This window comes from Anolis sagrei, chromosome 2, assembly GCF_037176765.1.
Source record: "Anolis sagrei isolate rAnoSag1 chromosome 2, rAnoSag1.mat, whole genome shotgun sequence".
Classification (NCBI taxonomy): Eukaryota; Metazoa; Chordata; class Lepidosauria; order Squamata; family Dactyloidae; genus Anolis; species Anolis sagrei.
In genome coordinates, this window is record NC_090022.1 from 493186 (window position 1) to 509773 (window position 16588).

General features: G+C 52.2%; 3 protein-coding genes across 4 annotated transcripts in view; 2 read left to right on the forward strand and 1 right to left on the reverse strand.

Moving 5' to 3' along the window:
* LOC132766262 (zinc finger protein 135-like) overlaps positions 1-16588 on the reverse strand; it is a 457616-nt gene that overhangs the window by 182808 nt on the left and 258220 nt on the right. The window lies entirely within an intron of this gene.
* The window catches only part of LOC132772090 (zinc finger protein 420-like), a 136111-nt gene that overhangs the window by 87454 nt on the left and 32069 nt on the right, over positions 1-16588 (forward strand). The window contains exons 1-2 of one of the 2 annotated variants that reach the window (XM_067464916.1): positions 11309-11482; positions 13702-13765. The exons of the other annotated variant lie outside the window; for it this stretch is intronic. The gene's annotated coding sequence lies outside the window, so the exon portion shown is untranslated. Of the gene's footprint in view, positions 1-11308; positions 11483-13701; positions 13766-16588 lie in introns of those variants that run through there. 2 annotated transcript variants of the gene reach the window in all.
* LOC132766369 (zinc finger protein ZFP2-like) overlaps positions 1-16588 on the forward strand; it is a 252056-nt gene that overhangs the window by 83085 nt on the left and 152383 nt on the right. The gene's annotated exons all lie outside the window — the stretch shown is intronic.

Consider the following 16588-nt stretch of genomic DNA (forward strand, 5'->3'; position numbering starts at 1 on the left):
GACTTCAGTCTCCTCGTTGCCCTGGTTATTTATTTGTTTATTTCCAACACTTTTGCCCCGCCCTTCTCAACCCCTCCGTGGGGCACTTCCCTAGGACCCGGTGGATAGAGCAAATCGCGTTGGGATGGTCGTGGCGACCTCCGATGATGGGAGAAGGAGAGAAGGAGGTCTCTAAGATACAATGGACATCCCTGGCCATATAAAGTTTTAAAGGTCAGGACCAGCATCTGATACAAACCACGATGCTCAGTTGGGGGCCAGTGTAGATGCCACAGCACTGGTGTTCTATGGCATTTCATGGACGTTTTTGTGAGTAACCTGGCTGCAGCATTCTGGACAATACGAAGCTTTCGGGTCATCGAAATAGGAAGGCCAACATACAAGGCGTTACAATAGTCTAGCCTAGCATGGATGACGGTGACCTTGGCATGGATGACGGTTGCCAGAGCCTCATCCGACAGGTAAGGTGCCAGTTGCCTCGCTTGTCGTAGATGGAAAAAGGCCTGTTTGCTGGCAGCAGTGACCTGAGCCTCCATCGTCAGCTGCAAATCCAAAACGACACCCAAGCTCTTAATGGTAGGCGATGGAGATAGAGCAGCGCCATCAAAGGTAGGGAACGGATGGGTCGGACCTCTCGGGCGGCCATGCCACAGGATCTCACCTTCAGTCTGCTAGCACGTAGCCAGTTCGACAGAGCCTCCAGGCAAAAGGTGAAATTGTCAGGGATTGATGTTACTCCAGGCTCCAAGCGCAACAGGAGTTGGGTGTCGTCCGCATATTGATAGCAGTCCCGGTAATGTGTTCCAAAGTTGGGGAGCCACAGAGGAGAAGGCTCTCTCCCTTGTGCCCACAAGACGAGTTTGTGAGATTGGTTGGGGTGAAAGGAGGGCCTCCCTTGAAGATCAAAGGGCCCGGGTTGGTACATAGAGAGAGATACGGTCACAAAGGTAGGCGGGTCCCAAACCGTTTAGGGCTTTGTAGGTGATAACCTGTACCTTGAATTGGGACCGGAAAATAACCGGCAGCCAGTGGAGCTCCTTAAACATGGGAGTTGACCGCTCCCTATAACTAGCCCCAGTTATTAATCTGGCTGCCGAACGTTGGACAAGTTGTAGTTTCTGTGCCGTCTTCAAGGGTAGCCCCACGTAGAGTGCATTGCAGTAATCCAGTCTAGAGGAGTGGACCACCATGGTCAAGTCAGACTTCACGAGGTATGGTCGCAGCTGGTGCACAAGTTTCAACTGCGTGAAGGCCCTCCCGGCCACCGCCGACAGTCTGTCCCATTGCGTAGCTGGAGGAGGCCGTGAGAGGATTGCATTCACGTGCCTGCCTAGTAACGGTGTGGTGTGTGTTTTGACTCTGCTTCTGCTTGTCTTCCACCCTCGCTAAGTTGTGCAGGCCTCACCTAAACAAGAGAAAGACTGTCCTGATGGGAAGAAGAGCTGTTCAGTGGTGGAGTCTGCTCCTCCCGGGAGTCCAGGAGAGTCTGTTGGGGGTTCATGGGTTGTTTATTCCTACACGGTCTGATGATGATTCGCCCATCAGCACATAAACAATGCGAGTAGGAGATGTGTGTTCTTTAGCCGATAAACCACTGATCCAATGGGTCATGGAGTCCAGCCCCATTCTGCTTCAAGCAGCACCACCGGACACAGCATCCTCCATGGGTTGCCCTCCAACCTCTTTTTGAGGTCACCCGGAGAGAGGACCCCCTCCCCCCCAATCTTTCTAGGTGCTTGCCTAGATGCAATTTTTTTTGGGGGGCTGCAAAGGTCAACAACAAGCTACACAATTTTGGTCGGGAGCTCATTCCGACCCGGGCTGGCTTTGACCTCCTTCTTTGGAAGCTTTTAAACAGCGGCTGGATGTCCATCTGTCAGGGGTGATTTGAATGCAATATTCCTGCTTCTTGGCAGAATGGGGTTGGACTGGATGATGGCCCAGGAGGTCTCTTCCAACTCTTGGATTCTAGGATTCATGACCTTTTGGTCAGTTGTTGTTGTTGTTCATTCGTTCAGTCGTCTCCGACTCTTCGTGACCTCATGGACCATCCTACGCCAGAGCTCCCTGTCGGCCGTTACCACCCCCAGCTCCCTCAAGGTCAGTCCAGTCACTTCAAGGATGCCATCCATCCATCTTGCCCTTGGTCGGCCCCTCTTCCTTTTCCCTTCCACTTTCCCCAGCATAATTGTCTTCTCTAGGCTTTCCTGTCTCCTCATGATGTGGCCAAAGTACTTCAACTTTGTCTCTAGTATCTTTCCCTCCAGTGAGCAGTCGGGCTTTCTTTCCTGGAGGATGGACTGGTTGGATCTTCTCGCAGTCCAAGGCACTCTCAGCACTTTCCTCCAACACCACAGCTCAAAAGCATCTCTCTTCCTTCGCTCAGCCTTCCCTAAGGTCCAGCTCTCACATCCCTAGGTAACTACAGGGAATACCATGGCTTTGACTAGGCAATGGATCTTGGTTGCCAGTCTGTAGTGATCTTTAATGCAGCTGACTCCCAGCCAGCGGCACCACAGTCCCTCTCCATGCAGGAGACTCTCAGCTTACCCGCAACAGGGATGCTCAAGCAACCAACGGAATTTGAACCCATGGATCCATTTTGCTCCCTTTAAGAGCCACAGAGCGCCCTTTAAGAACTGCTGATCTAGACCCTATATACTCCATACAGCCCAAAGTCCCATGGCTGTTTTTGCTGTTGGCGCATCACACCGTTGCCTCATGTTCAGCTTGTTGTGCACTCAGACTCCGAGATCTCTTTCACACGTCACTCTCTTGCTGATGGAATCTCCTTTCTTGTAGTCTGAAGCCATCGTTCCATTGCGTCCTAGTCTCCAGGGCAGCAGAAAGGAAGCTTGCTCCCTCCCTCCTCCCTGTGAGTTCCTCTCACATAATTATCCCTGGCCCTCATCATGTCTCTTCTCCGCCTTCTCTTCTTCAGGCTAAACATGCCCAGCTCTTTCAGCCGCTCCTCATGGGGCTTGTTTTCCAGACCCTTGATCCTTTGAGTCGCCCTCCTCTGGACACTTTCCATCTTAGAGGCAACATCTCCCTTCCATTGTGGTGCCCAGAAGTGGACACAGTGGTGGGATTCCAGGTAAAGCGGTCTGACCCTGGCAGAATTGGGGAGGGGGGGGGGAGAGAGAGTGAGACTGAATTGGGAGCAGAACAGAAGCCCAACCCAGGAGAGAAACTCCCCCGGAGGGAGGGAGGGAGGGAGGGAGGGAGGGGGGCCAGGCTTGTGGATTGCCTTTAGTAGGCATTGGATTATTATTATTATTATTATTATTATTTCTGGTGCTTATACCCCGCCCTTCTCACCCCCGAGGGGGGACTCAGGGCGTCTTACAAAAAGGAGGCACAATTCGATGCCCTTATCCAAATACATACAAATATAAAAACAATTGATATCGAGCTCTTTTTTGGGGGTTCTCCCAGCGAGGAGAGTCCCTAAAAGGACCGCGAATGGGGTCCTGACCTTGGCGAGCGGCCAGCGGATGCCAATTCAATAAGACGCAAAAATATTAAGAATTAATCTCGCCAGAGGCTGAAGAGGTACCCAACGACCGAAGCGTTTATTTAGCGATTCAGCTGAAAAGGATGCATTACAGGGATATTTCCTCTATAAGCATACAGTACAGTGATTTTCAGGCATATTTATACAGACAGAACAAAGGAATCCTGGCTTGAATCTCCCGCCCGCCTCCTGTCAGTCCCCTCTGTCCTGGTTGGCCGGCTCTGGAACAGCTGGGAGGAGGCTTGGCCGCTGGTCCCACCCTCCCTCCAATCGCCGGCCGCTGTTGCCTCTAAAGGGCCAATCGGAGCCCTCAGAGCGCCTCCAGAGATTGTCCAATCAGCGGCCGGGAGGCGGGCTCTGGTTTGACAGCACAGGAGGGCGGAACGCCCGGGAGGCGTTCGCCAGCTGATTGAACACTTATTGTCTCCCCACAGCAGGGGAGACGGCTAGGAGAACAAAGGATTTCCTGGTCTCAATAAAAGATGTGTATAGGCAAAAGAGGGTGGCTATGGGCGATGTCTGGATCTTCAACCTTGCAGGCAAAGGGGGTCCTTTGTCACAAGGGAGCATGCACAAACACCGTGATTGATGCAATCAGTCTGTTTTCCGGGCTTTGGCTGACAAAATCTCTGACTTTTGTTTGTCTGACTCTGAAAAACAAAAGCCATGGATTTGCCATTATTTATCCATGCAATGTCAATATGAATGGAGTTTCTTCCAAGGAAATTGGATTCCTTAAACTGTAATCCCCCGGTCACATACTCTTTTTGTAGGGCAAAGTTCAAGAGGGGAAAGGCAAGGAAAAGGGGTGAGGGTGCACCTCATTCCATTACATTCCATATTACACACACTTCATACATATATCCTTTACAGTCTTTCATAACTCATAGATTTCATAGGAAAGATCCCCATCCCAGTGAAGTTTATTGGAAAACCCACAGCAATTAATAAAGGCAATAAGCAGAGTTCTTGAGATATGATCCTTTTCCAGTAAGGGCACGCACATGCAGGCGGGGGCCCTTTTTCCCCAAGCGGCTTGGTTTGGAGTCCATGGAGGAAGTCCGTGAGGCCAGGGCACCAAGTCAGTCAGAGAGGGCAGAAAGGTCCGCAAAGAATCTGCAAATGGTGGAGAGTGGGGCAATGTCCTTTGGAGAACTACATTTCCCTGATCTTTGGGCCAGGGTCCAGTGCACAAGCCAGAGAATTCATAGAGAGGAAACAGGAACCCAGTTATGTGTGCTGGGTCAGGAAGCAGCAGAATCCATTGTCTGGCCCTTGGCGAACTATAAATGCTTGGGGGGGAAGATGCTCTGCATCACAATTACAATAGTTAAACAACAGATTAAACCGATTAAAAACATCAATATATAGCACCATAGCACAACAATAAGCAATCTCATGGTCAGTGTTTCGCGTTCCATAGGTCCAATAGGTTTCAATAGGTTCCTTCATTATTTGCCCATCATTATGGTCTTTCTTTTTAGCTGCCAGAGTTTCCGAAAGCCTGGTCCCACATCCAAGTTTTCAGCTGTTTCCTGAATGAGAGAAGGGAGGTCGCTGATCTGATCTCCCCGGGGAGTGAGTTCCACAGGTGGGGGGCCACCACTGAGAAGGCCCTGCTCCTCGTCCCCGCCAGTCTCACTTGTGATAAAGGCGGGGTCGAGAGCAGGGCCTCCCCAGAAGATCTTAAACTCCGAGGTGGGGTGTAGAGGGAGATCCGTTCGGACAAATACACTGGGCCGGAACCGTATAGGATTTTATAGGTCAAAACCAGCACCTTGAATTGTGCTCGGAATTGGATCGGCAGCCAGTGGAGCTGGCATAACAGGGGGGTGGTATGCTCCCTGTATGCCGCTCCGGTGAGCAATCTGGCTGCCTCCCGTTGGACTAGTTGAAGTTTCCGAGCAGTCTTCAAAGGCAACCCCACGTAGAGTGCATTGCAGTAATCCAACTGGGATGTGACAAGAGCGTGGACCACCGTGGCCAGATCCGACTTCCCAAGGTACAGGCGCAGCTGGCGTACAAGTTTTAATTGTGCGAAAGCTCTCCCGGCCACCGCTGAGACCTGGGGTTCCAGGCTCAGCGATGAGTCCAGGATCACTCCCAAGCTGCGAACCTGCGTCTTCAGGGGGAGTGTAACCCCGTCTAACACAGGCTGTAACCCTATGCCCTGTTCGGCCTTACGATTGACCAGTAGGACCTCTGTCTTGTCTGGATTCAGTTTCAATTTGTTAGCTCTCATCCAGTCCGACACAGCAGCCAAGCACCGATTCAAGGTCTGGACAGCCTCCTTGGTGACAGGTGGGAAGGAGTGACAGATTTGGACATCATCTGCGTAGAGATAACATCTCATTCCAAAGCTCCGAATGATCTCCCCCAGCGGCGTCATGTAGATGTTGAATAACATCGGGGACAGAATTGAACCCTGTGGGACTCCACACAACAACGGTTGTGGGGCCGAACAGGTGTCACCCAGTAACACCTTCTGGGACCGTCCCTCAAGGAAGGATCGGAGCCACCGCAAAGCAGTGCCCCCGAGCCCCATGTCCATGAGGCGTCCCAGAAGGATACCGTGATCGACGGTATCGAAGGCCGCTGAGAGGTCCAGCAGAACTAACAGGGACACACTCCCCCTGTCTAGTTCCCTGCGCAAATCATCTACCAAGGCGACCAAGGCTGTCTCAGTTCCATGTCCCGGTCTAAAGCCAGACTGTGCCAGATCTAGATAATCAGTGTCTACCAGAAACCCCTGGAGTTGTGTTGCCACCACACGTTCCATGACTGTGCCCAAATAGGGAAGATTGGAAACTGGCCGATAGTTGTCGAATTGAGTGGGATCCAGTGATGGTTTCTTCAACAGCGGTTTTATAATAGCTTGTTTTAAGCTCGCTGGAAACTCTCCTTTCTGTAAGGAGGCATTAACCATCACCTTCACCCACTCTGCCAAACCCCCTCTGGCTTCCTTGATCAGCCAGGAAGGGCAGGGGTCTAGGATGCATGTGGTGGGTCGCACTTCTCCAAGGATCCTGTCCACATCCTCAAGCTGAACCAATTGAAATGAATCCAACAAAACTGGACAAGCAGAGGATGAGAAGGCGCTCCATAGCCAGGGCTGGTTTAAGATCAGATCTTAGTGATGGAGGTGGGAGAGTGGAGTCAGTTTGAGATATCTCATGGGGAAGGGGCCTTCCCTCCACCTTCTCCCCTCGGGAATATTGGGGGTGGGTGGGCCCTGCCCCCTCCCTCTCCCCTCCACACAGACTTCCTCTTGTCCTGCTTCTGAGGGAGGCGGGCCTCAGCCTTTCCCACCTTCAGGAGTATGGCCTTGGGACCCTTTCCATGGGCTTCCCTTTCCTTCCACCCTCACAGGCCTTCCCCTTCCTTCCTCCCTTCCTTCCTCCCTTCCTTCCTTCCTGGTCTAACAGGCTATTCCTGGGCTTCTTCCTCATGCAGATAAACAGCTTTAAACTGACACTGGAGCTTCACACAGTAGATTGACACCTGAGGAAATTGTGGAGCCCTGCCCAACCTGGGGCTTCTCTCACTGAGGCCTGCTGAGCTACAGGCACACCTGCTTATCTTGAAGTGCATCCACGTAACCTTTTCAGAGCTTGGCTTGCATTTTTTGTCATTAAGTCTACCTAGTTAATGTTTAATATTTCTGAAACAGAGAAAGAGAGAGAGACTGAAGGGGAGCACAACAGAAGCCCAGCAGGCAGGCAGGCAGGGAGGGAGGGAGGGAGGGCCAGGGTTGGGGATTGGGTTGAGTAGTCATTGGATGGGAAGGTGTTCCATAGCCGAGGCCGGTTTCTCTCATGTCCCCACAAGCTGAGGCTGGCAGATGGGAGTTCATCCCATCTCGCGGATTCAAACTGGCAACCTTCAGGTCAGCAGTCCAGCCGGCACAAGGGTCCAACCCCCTGCACCACCGTGGTTCCATGAAGGCTTCACTGAAATCAAGATATTCTGTAACCAAGACATTCCTCCTAATATCCTGACCACGTCTCTTCTCTCTCCTTGATGGCAGATAGGCTTACTCCGATGTCTGGGGGAAGTTCTAGTGAACATGTCCGATGTCTGGGGGAAGTTCTAGTGAACGGGAGCAGCTCAGGACTTCATGTCTACCATGGCGACCATGGGTCTGTCCCAACAAGTATCTGGCCCCACCCACAGTGCTGGACATACATTGGACTTGGTTTTCTGTCAGGGATGGGAGGAAGGCGGCGGTGTTGAGGAGTTATCCATCTCTCTGTTGCCATGGACCGACCACCACCTGGTCAGCTTTAGACTTACTGCACCCCCTAACCTCCGCAGAGGTGGAGGACCTATTAAATTGGTCCGCCCCAGGAGGCTTATGGATCCAGAGGGATTCCTGATGGCTCTTGGGGAATTCCCCGCCACCTCGGTTGGTGATCCTGTTGATGCCCTGGTCGCTCTCTGGAATGGGGAGATGGCTAGGGCAATAGACACGATCGCTCCAGAACGTCCCCTCTCAAGTAGCCGAACTAAACCAGCCCCTTGGTTTACTGAGGAGCTGGCGGCGTTGAAGCGAAAGAAGAGGGAACTAGAGGGCGTGTGGCGTTCGGATCCGAGCGAGCCAAATCGAACACGGTTTGTGTCCTTTTTAAGGTCATACGCCGCGGCAATAAGAGCTGCAAAGAAAACTTTCTTTGCGGCCATTATTGCGTCTGCAAAGAACCGTCCGGCTGAACTGTTCCGAGTTGTCAGAGGCCTGTTAAAACCCACCATGCAGGATGGGTGCCCTGATGACGCGGCAGCTCGCTGTGAAGCCTTTGCTCAGTTCTTTGCAGACAAAGTCGCTTTGATCCGCTCTGGACTGGACACCATATTAACGGCAGTCTCTGAGGATGTAACACGAGCATCTGCTTGTCCAATTTTGATGGATTCATTTCAATTAGTTCAAACCGAGGATGTGGACAAGGTGCTTGGAGGAATGAGACCTACCACATGCATCCTAGACCCCTGCCCATCCTGGCTTCTAAAGGAGGCCAGAGGGGGATTGGCCGAGTGGGTTAAGGTGGTGGTTAATGCCTCCCTCCGGGAAGGCATATTTCCAGCCAGCTTAAAGCAAGCTGTGATAAAACCGCTGTTGAAGAAACCATCACTGGACCCCACTCAATTGGTTAACTATCGGCCTGTTTCCAATCTCCCCTTTTTGGGCAAAGTCATGGAACGTGTGGTGGCCTCACAACTCCAGGCATTCTTGGTAGACACGGATTATCTGGATCCGGCACAGTCTGGCTTTAGGCCAGGGCATGGTACCGAGACAGCCTTGGTCACCTTAGTGGATGATCTCCGTCGGGAGCTCGACAGGGGGAGTGTGTCCCTGTTGGTGCTACTCGACCTCTCAGCGGCCTTCGATACCGTCGACCACGGTATCCTTCTGGGACGCCTCGCGGGAATGGGTACTGTTTTGCAGTGGCTCCACTCATTCCTCGAGGGTCGGTCTCAGAAGGTGTTACTGGGAGACTCCTGTTCAACCCCACAACCTTTGTCTTGTGGGGTTCCTCAGGGTTCAATATTGTCTCCTATGCTGTTTAACATCTACATGAAGCCGCTGGGCGAGATCATCCGGAGTTTCGGAGTGCGATGCCATCTGTACGCAGATGATGTCCAACTCTGTCACTCCTTCCCACCCGCTACTAAGGAGGCTGTCGAGGTCCTGAACCGGTGCTTGGCCGCTGTGACGGTCCGGATGGGGGCGAACAAATTGAAATTGAATCCAGACAAGACAGAGGTGCTCCTGGTCAGTCGCAAGGCCGAACAGGGTATAGGGTTACAGCCTGTGTTAGACGGGGTCGCACTCCCCCTGAAGACGCAGGTTCGCAGTTTGGGTGTGATCCTGGACTCATCGCTGAGCCTGGAGCCCCAGGTTTCGGCGGTGACCAGGGGAGCATTCGCACAGTTAAGACTTGTGCGCCAACTGCGACCGTACCTTGGGAAGTCTGACTTGGCCACGGTGGTACACGCTTTGGTCACATCCCGCCTTGACTACTGCAACGCTCTCTACGTGGGGTTGCCTTTGAAGACGGCCCGGAAGCTCCAATTAGTCCAACGGGCGGCAGCCATGGTATTAACAGGAGCAGGGCGCAGGGAGCATACAACTCCTCTGCTGTACCAGCTCCACTGGCTACCGATTAGCTACCGGGCCCAATTCAAAGTGCTGGCTTTGGCCTTTAAAGCCCTAAACGGTTCTGGCCCTACATACCTATCCGAACGTATCTCGGCCTATCAGCCCACCAGGACCCTAAGATCTTCGGGAGAGGCCCTTCTCTCCATCCCGCCTGCTTCACAGGTGCGGCTCGCGGGTACGAGAGACAGGGCCTTTTCTGTGGTGGCCCCCCGGCTTTGGAATGCCCTCCCTATAGAGATAAGATCAGCCACCTCGCTGATGGCATTTCGGAAAAAACTGAAAACATGGATGTTTGAGCAAGCATTCGGCTAATCTGATGCGATGAAGTTTTTGATCAAGGACTGGCAATCACAGACAACGAAATTGGATTATGATTTTAATTAAGAGATGCATTGGTCTGTATTGGTGGCCCAATACTGTGTATTGTATATGTATGTGTTTTATATTTTTAATCGGAATTATTGTTGTTTTTAAATGTTGTAAACCGCAATGAGTCGCCGTTTTAGGCTGAGATATTAGCGGTATACAAGTGTACTAAATAAACATTGGAAATGTGAGAGGAGAGTGTTGGGACACTTCACCCCATGTGGTGGTCTTGCCAAGAGCCCAGGAATCTTGGGACCGAAAGAGGTGAGGTGGGAAAGGTCGGGATCCTGACGAGAGCAGCAGGGCGTGACTTGCTGGGGATGCTGGTGAGGAACTGGGCGAGGGGCACGGGTGAGGGCAGCCCACCCCTCTCTGCCCAGCGATGGGAAGGACCGGCCACTCTGAGGCAAGGCAGAAGAGGGGCCGAGGGAGGGGCGTGACCCCGTGGAGAGGGACAGGCGGAGGGCGTGGGTCAGGGAGGAGGAGGAGGAGGGCTGGGCTCATCCCAGGAGAGAGAGAGAGACTGGGGGGTCTGGGTCTCTCCTTCCAGCAAAGATGGAGGGAGGGAGGGATGGGGACACACTCCCACTGGTGGTCCAGGAGAGAGGCAAAGGGGAGAGTCACAGGATCCTGGAGGTGGAGGAGACCTGGTGGGCCATCATCCAGTCCCACCCCCTTCTGCCAACAAGCAGGACAATCGCATTCAAAGCACCCCCGACAGATGTCCACCCAGCCTCCGCTGAAAAGCCTCCAAAGAAGGAGCCTCCCTCCACCACACTCCCTCCGGGGCAGAGAGTTCCACTGCTGAACAGCTCTCTCTCCTAGTCAGGGAGTTCTTCCTCGTGTTCAGGAGAAATCTCCTTCCTTTCCTGTAGTTGGAAGCCATTGTTCTTCCCTTGCGTCCTAGTCTCCAGGGAAGCAGAAAGGAAGCTCGCTCCCTCTGCCTGGAGACTGGTGACGCGCCGAGCGGAGGCCCATTCCCATTGGCGCATCCCGGCAAATGTCCTCCTTCTTCGGAGGGGCACAAGAAGGATGGAAGGAAGGGCGGAGAAAGCGGTTCGAGGGAGTTTCTGCCTGGCGACCGCTGACGTCAGTGAGGACGGAGAATTCCTATTGGCGGGTGCTGAGCCTTTGGCAGAGAAGGAAGGAGGCTCTATTGTTCCCTACTCCGCAGGGCCGCCAAGAAGCCCCGCCCTTCTATGGGCACCCAGCCCCCGCGCAGCCGCCATGTTTGTTCTTGGCGGAAGTCCAGCGAGAGGGGCCGGGCTGCGTGTCCTAGAGAGGCGAGGGAGGCTCGGGCGAGGCCTTTCCCCGTGAGCTCCTCACTTCCAGAGGAGGGAGAGAGAGAGAGAGAGAGAGAGAAGGAGGAAGAGGAGGAGCCAAGGGTGGCGTCGGGCCTGTTGACGAGGAGGAGGCCTTCCGGCGAGAGAGGAGCCCGAGTGCGGGTGAGTGAGTGTCCGTGGGGTAGGCCTCGATCCTTTGCGTGGAAGGCCCTTCCTTCCTTCCTTCCTTCCTTCCTTCCTTCCTTCCTTCCTTCCTTCCTTCCTTCCTTCCTTCCTTCCTTCCTTCCTTCCTTCCTTCCTTCCTTCCTTCCTTCCTTCCGGGCCTGGGCTCCGTCTTCTGGGGGGCGGCCTCTCTCTCTCTCCGGGAAACGCCCCTTCCTCCTCCTCCTCCTCCTCCTCCTCGGCCTCGGAGCCCGCCTCTCCCTCCCTCCCTCCCTGCCTGGCTCCCCTTCCTTCCAGGCTGCCCCCCCTTCCCCAGGTGAGCGCGGCCTTCTCCACTCCAGAGCGGGCCATATTCCTCTCTCTCTCTCTCTCTTTCTTTGTTGACCACCTGGATCAGCCGCCCTTCTCTCTCTCTCTGTGCCTGGTGGGGTCAGGGTGGATGGCCTTTGGGGTCCCCCCAGACTGCCTGGAGTTCGGAGGAGCTCCCTCCCTCCCTCCCTTCCTTCCTTCTGGAGGTTTTAAGCCGAGGCTTGAAGGCCATCTGTGAGGAGGGATTAGGTGGTGCCTTCCTGCTTGGCAGAAGGGGGTTGGGATGGATGACCTCTCACCTGCCCTGACCACCCTGGACACTGGGGAGGCTTCCCTGGGCTGGGTCCAGCGGGGGGGGGGCTCCTCCTTCTCGGGGGGTCTCTCAGCAGAGGCTGCGTGGGCATCTGTCGGGAGGGCTTGTGCTGTGTCCTCCTCCTTCCTGGGCTGGGTGACCTTGGGAGTCTCTTCCAACTCTGTGTCTCTCCATTTATTTATTTACGACATCTCTCTGCCGCCCTTCTCACCCCAAAGGAAGGATGGAAGGGGACTCAGAGCGGCTCACAAGAGGCATTTACACACAATATATTATAATATTCGCATAGTACAGTTTCAGCATTATATATGACTCTATTGTATTGTACCATTGTATCGTAATACCATTAGTAATATTACATGTCCTATAAAAAATATATCTATAATATATTATTAGACTTATATTGTATTACATTATAGTATTATAAATATTATATCTATTTACAATACACTACCTTGTATTGTAATATTGTTAGTAATGTTACCTCTCCGATAAAAAATATATATTTCTAATATCATATTATTATTACAATTATAAATATTATATGTATGCAAAATGTATTACATTATATTATATTATTAGGATTATATAGTATTACATTATGATATTATAAATATTATATATATACACAATATATTATATTATTCGCCTACCACAGGAGACAAGGTGGGACTGTCTTCCGGCCCCTCTCTCTTCACTCGGACCCAGAGCAGCACTTGGTGCCCTCCGGTGATCATGGGGGCCAGAGGGCAGTGCCAAAGGGGCCTCCTCCCTCCCTCAGGCAGGCACTCGGGAGCCCTTCATTCCTCCCCCTTGGAGCCCCCCTCCCTCGCCTCATAGAATCATAGAATCAAAGAGTTGGAAGAGACCTCCTGGGCCATCATCCAGTCCAACCCCATTCTGCCAAGAAGCAGGAATATTGCATTCAAAGCACCCCTGACAGATGGCCATCCAGCCTCTGTTTCAAAGCTTCCAAAGAAGGAGCCTCCACCACACTCCCTCTGGGGCAGAGAGTTCCACTGCTGAACGGCTCTCACAGTCAGGAAGTTCTTCCTAATGTTCACATGGAATCTCCTCTCTTGTAGTTTGAAGCCATTGTTCCTCGTCCTAGTGTCCAAGGAAGCAGAAAACAAGCTTGCTCCCTCCTCCTCCCTGTGGCTTCCTCTCACATATGTATACATGGCTATCATATCTCCTCTCAGCCTTCTCTTCTTCAGGCTAAACATGCCCAGTTCCCTAAGCCGCTACTCATAGGGCTTGTTCTCCAGACCCTTGATCATTTTAGTCGCCCTCCTCTGGACACATTCCAGCTTGTCAATATCTCCTTCCTTCCCTGCCCAAAATCAGACCCTTCGAGGAGGGGCAGGGAGGGAGGGAGCCCCTTCCCCCAATTAGGGGACCAGAGTGAAGAGTGAAACCCATCTGGTGTGCCATTGTCCTTCTTTGGGGGCCACTAGAGATCTCTTCAAGATGGTATTTATTTGATCCAGCTTGCTATTGGCACTCGGGATTAATCCATTCAGAATTTCCAGTGGTTTCATCACTTCTGTGCCTTCGGCCAACATCTTCTTATGTTGTTTTCCTTTCTCCATTTTAGGAGGTTTCCACTGAACGCTGGATTTCTTCTTTAAGCGCTTTTATCCCATCAGTGTCGCATTTTGGTAAGTTTTGAAATGAATGTCTTTTGCAAACAAGCTCCTCTATTTGGCAATGTTTCAGGAGGATGTTTGATAAATCAGTGAACCGTGTTGACTTCTCTTAGATCCAACCTTCCTCCTTTCCTTCCTCTTTTCTCTCTGATCCAGAAAATTCCAACTCATAGTTTCACTGTGCTGCAGATGACCTCTGTTTCGGAAAGAGACTGCCTTTTTCGTAACAAGAGGAACTGCACTTTTATCTTCTACTAGCTGTACCCGCCACGCGTTGCTATGGCCAACCTTCCCCCCCCTCTTTCTCTCCTCCCTCCCTCCCTTCCCTCCCTCTTTCCTTCCTTACCTCTTTTTCTTTCCCGTCCTGTTTCTCTTCTTCTTTCTTCCTATTGGGTAAACTTTGGAGTTACTGCCTCTCAACTTGGCTTGACTCACAGGATTGATTCAACCCCCAACAATCCCTTTTTATCTCTCAATCCCTTTAGAGCAGTCTTTCTCAACCTGGGGCTCGCGAGGGGGGTGTCAGAGGGGTTGCCAAAGACCACCACAAAACACAGTGTTTTCTGTGGGTCATAGGAGTTCTGTGTGGGAGGTTTGGCTCAATTATATCATTGGGTTCAAGGGGCTCTCTGACAGCAACTACAACTCCCAAATGCCAGTCTATCCCCCCCCCCCCCCCCCAAAAAACCCCCCTCTTACCAGTGTTCATATTTGGGTATATTGAGTATTCATGCCAAGTTTAGTCAAGATCCATCATTGTTTGAGTCCACACTGGTCTCTGGATGTAGGTGAACTACAACTCCAAAACTCAAGTTCTAGTATCTCCTGTTGGTAATGGGTCCTGTGTGTGCCAAGATTGGTTCAATTCCATCGTTGGTCAAGTTCAGAATGCTCCCTCCCTCCCTCCCTCCCTCAGGCAAGCACACAGCAGCCCTTCATTCCTCCCCCTTGGAGCCCCCCTCCCCTCCCCTCCTTCCTTCCCTGCCCAAAGCGGACCCTTCAAGGAGGGGATAAGAGGGAGGGAGGGAGGGGTGGTGGTCCCAAGGAAGGAGCCTGGTTGGGGGGAAGGGAGGGAGCCCCTTCCCCCAATTAGGGGGCCAGGGCAAAGGGTGAGACCCGCCTGGTGTGCCCACGGATAGGGGACAGGGAGAGGAAGGCCTTCCACACTCTTCAAGGGAAACATGGGGAGCCATCTCGCTGGAACCGAGCCTCACGGGACTGGCTTTGCCCAGCTTGGAATAATAATAATAATAATAATAATAATAATAATGCTTTATTTATGCCCCGCTACCATCTCCCCAAGGGACTCGGTGCGGCTTACATGAGGCCGAGCCCACAACACATCAGTAATACAAGCAATAACAACAGTAATACAAAACAAAAAAATAAAACTCATAACAGAAAAAAACAATCAACATTAACAGTAACAAATCAGCGACGAAGGAAGGATGGGCCCAAGGAAGGAGCCTGGTGGGGGCGGGGGGGGGGGGGAGTCCCTCCAATTAGGGAACCAGAGCGAAGAGTGTGTCCACACATTTATTTTATTGATCGTGTCAGGCAACCAAACAGTTGTATTACATTTTTTTAACAGAACAAACAAGCACACATACAAAAGACACAGAGTTTGTAAGCTTGGTAGTTGATTTGATGTCCTTTGACCAGTCTCGGGCCACTTGGAGTGCCTCTGGTGTTGCCGCAAGGAGGTCCTCCCTTGTGCATCATGTGGCAGGGCTCAGGTTGCATTGCAGTCAGTGGTTTGCTCTTCTCCACACTCGCATGTCGTGGATTCCACTTTGTGGCCCCATTTCTGAAGGTTGGCTCTACATCGCGTGGTGCCAGAGCGCAGTCTGTTCAGCGCCTTCCAAGTCGCCCAGTCTTCTGAGTGCCCAGGGAGGAGTCTCTCATCTGGTATCAGCCATGGATTGAGGTTCTGGGTTTGAGCCTGCCACTTTTGGACTCTTGCTTGCTGGGGTGTTCCAGCGAGTGTCTTTGTAGATCTTAGAAAACTATGTCTTGATTTAAGTCATTGACGTGCTGGCTGATACCCTAACGGGATGAGCTGGAGATGTCTCTGCCTTGGTCCTTTCACTATTGGCTGCTACTTCCCGGCAGATGTCAGGTGGTGCAATACCGGCTAAGCAGTGTAATTTCTCCAGTGGTGTGGGGCGCAGACACCCCGTAATAATGCGGCATGTCTCATTAAGAGCCACATCCACGGATTTAGTGTGGTGAGATGTGTTCCATTCTAGGCATTCGTACTCGAGAGCAGAGTAGCATAGTGCAAGGGCCAATGTCTTCACTGTGTCTGGCTGTGATCCCCAGGTTGTGCCAGTCAGCTTTCGTATGATGTTGTTTCTAGCGACCACATTTTGCTTGATGTTCAGGCAGTGCTTCTTGTAGGTCAGAGCACGGTCCAGAGTGACTCCCAGGTATTTGGGTGCGCTGCAATGCTCCAGTGGGATTCCTTCCCAGGTAATAATCCTCAGAGCTCGGGATGCTTGTCTGTTCTTGAGATGGAAAGCACATGTCTGTGTTTTAGATGGATTAGGGATCAGCTGGTTTTCCCTGTAGTAGGCGGTAAGGGCACCTAGAGCTTCGGAGAGCTTCTGTTCAACCATCTCAAAGCTCCTTGCTTGAGCAGTGATGGCACGATCATCAGCATAGATGAAGCTCTCTGTCCCTTCTGGCAGTGGCTGGTCATTTGTGTAGATGTTGAACATGGATGGAGCAAGCACGCTCCCCTGAGGCAGGCCATTCTTCTGTTTCCGCCATCTGCTTCTCTGGCCCTGGAACTCAACAAAGAAGCTCCTGTTTTGTAGCAGGTTTCCTATGAGG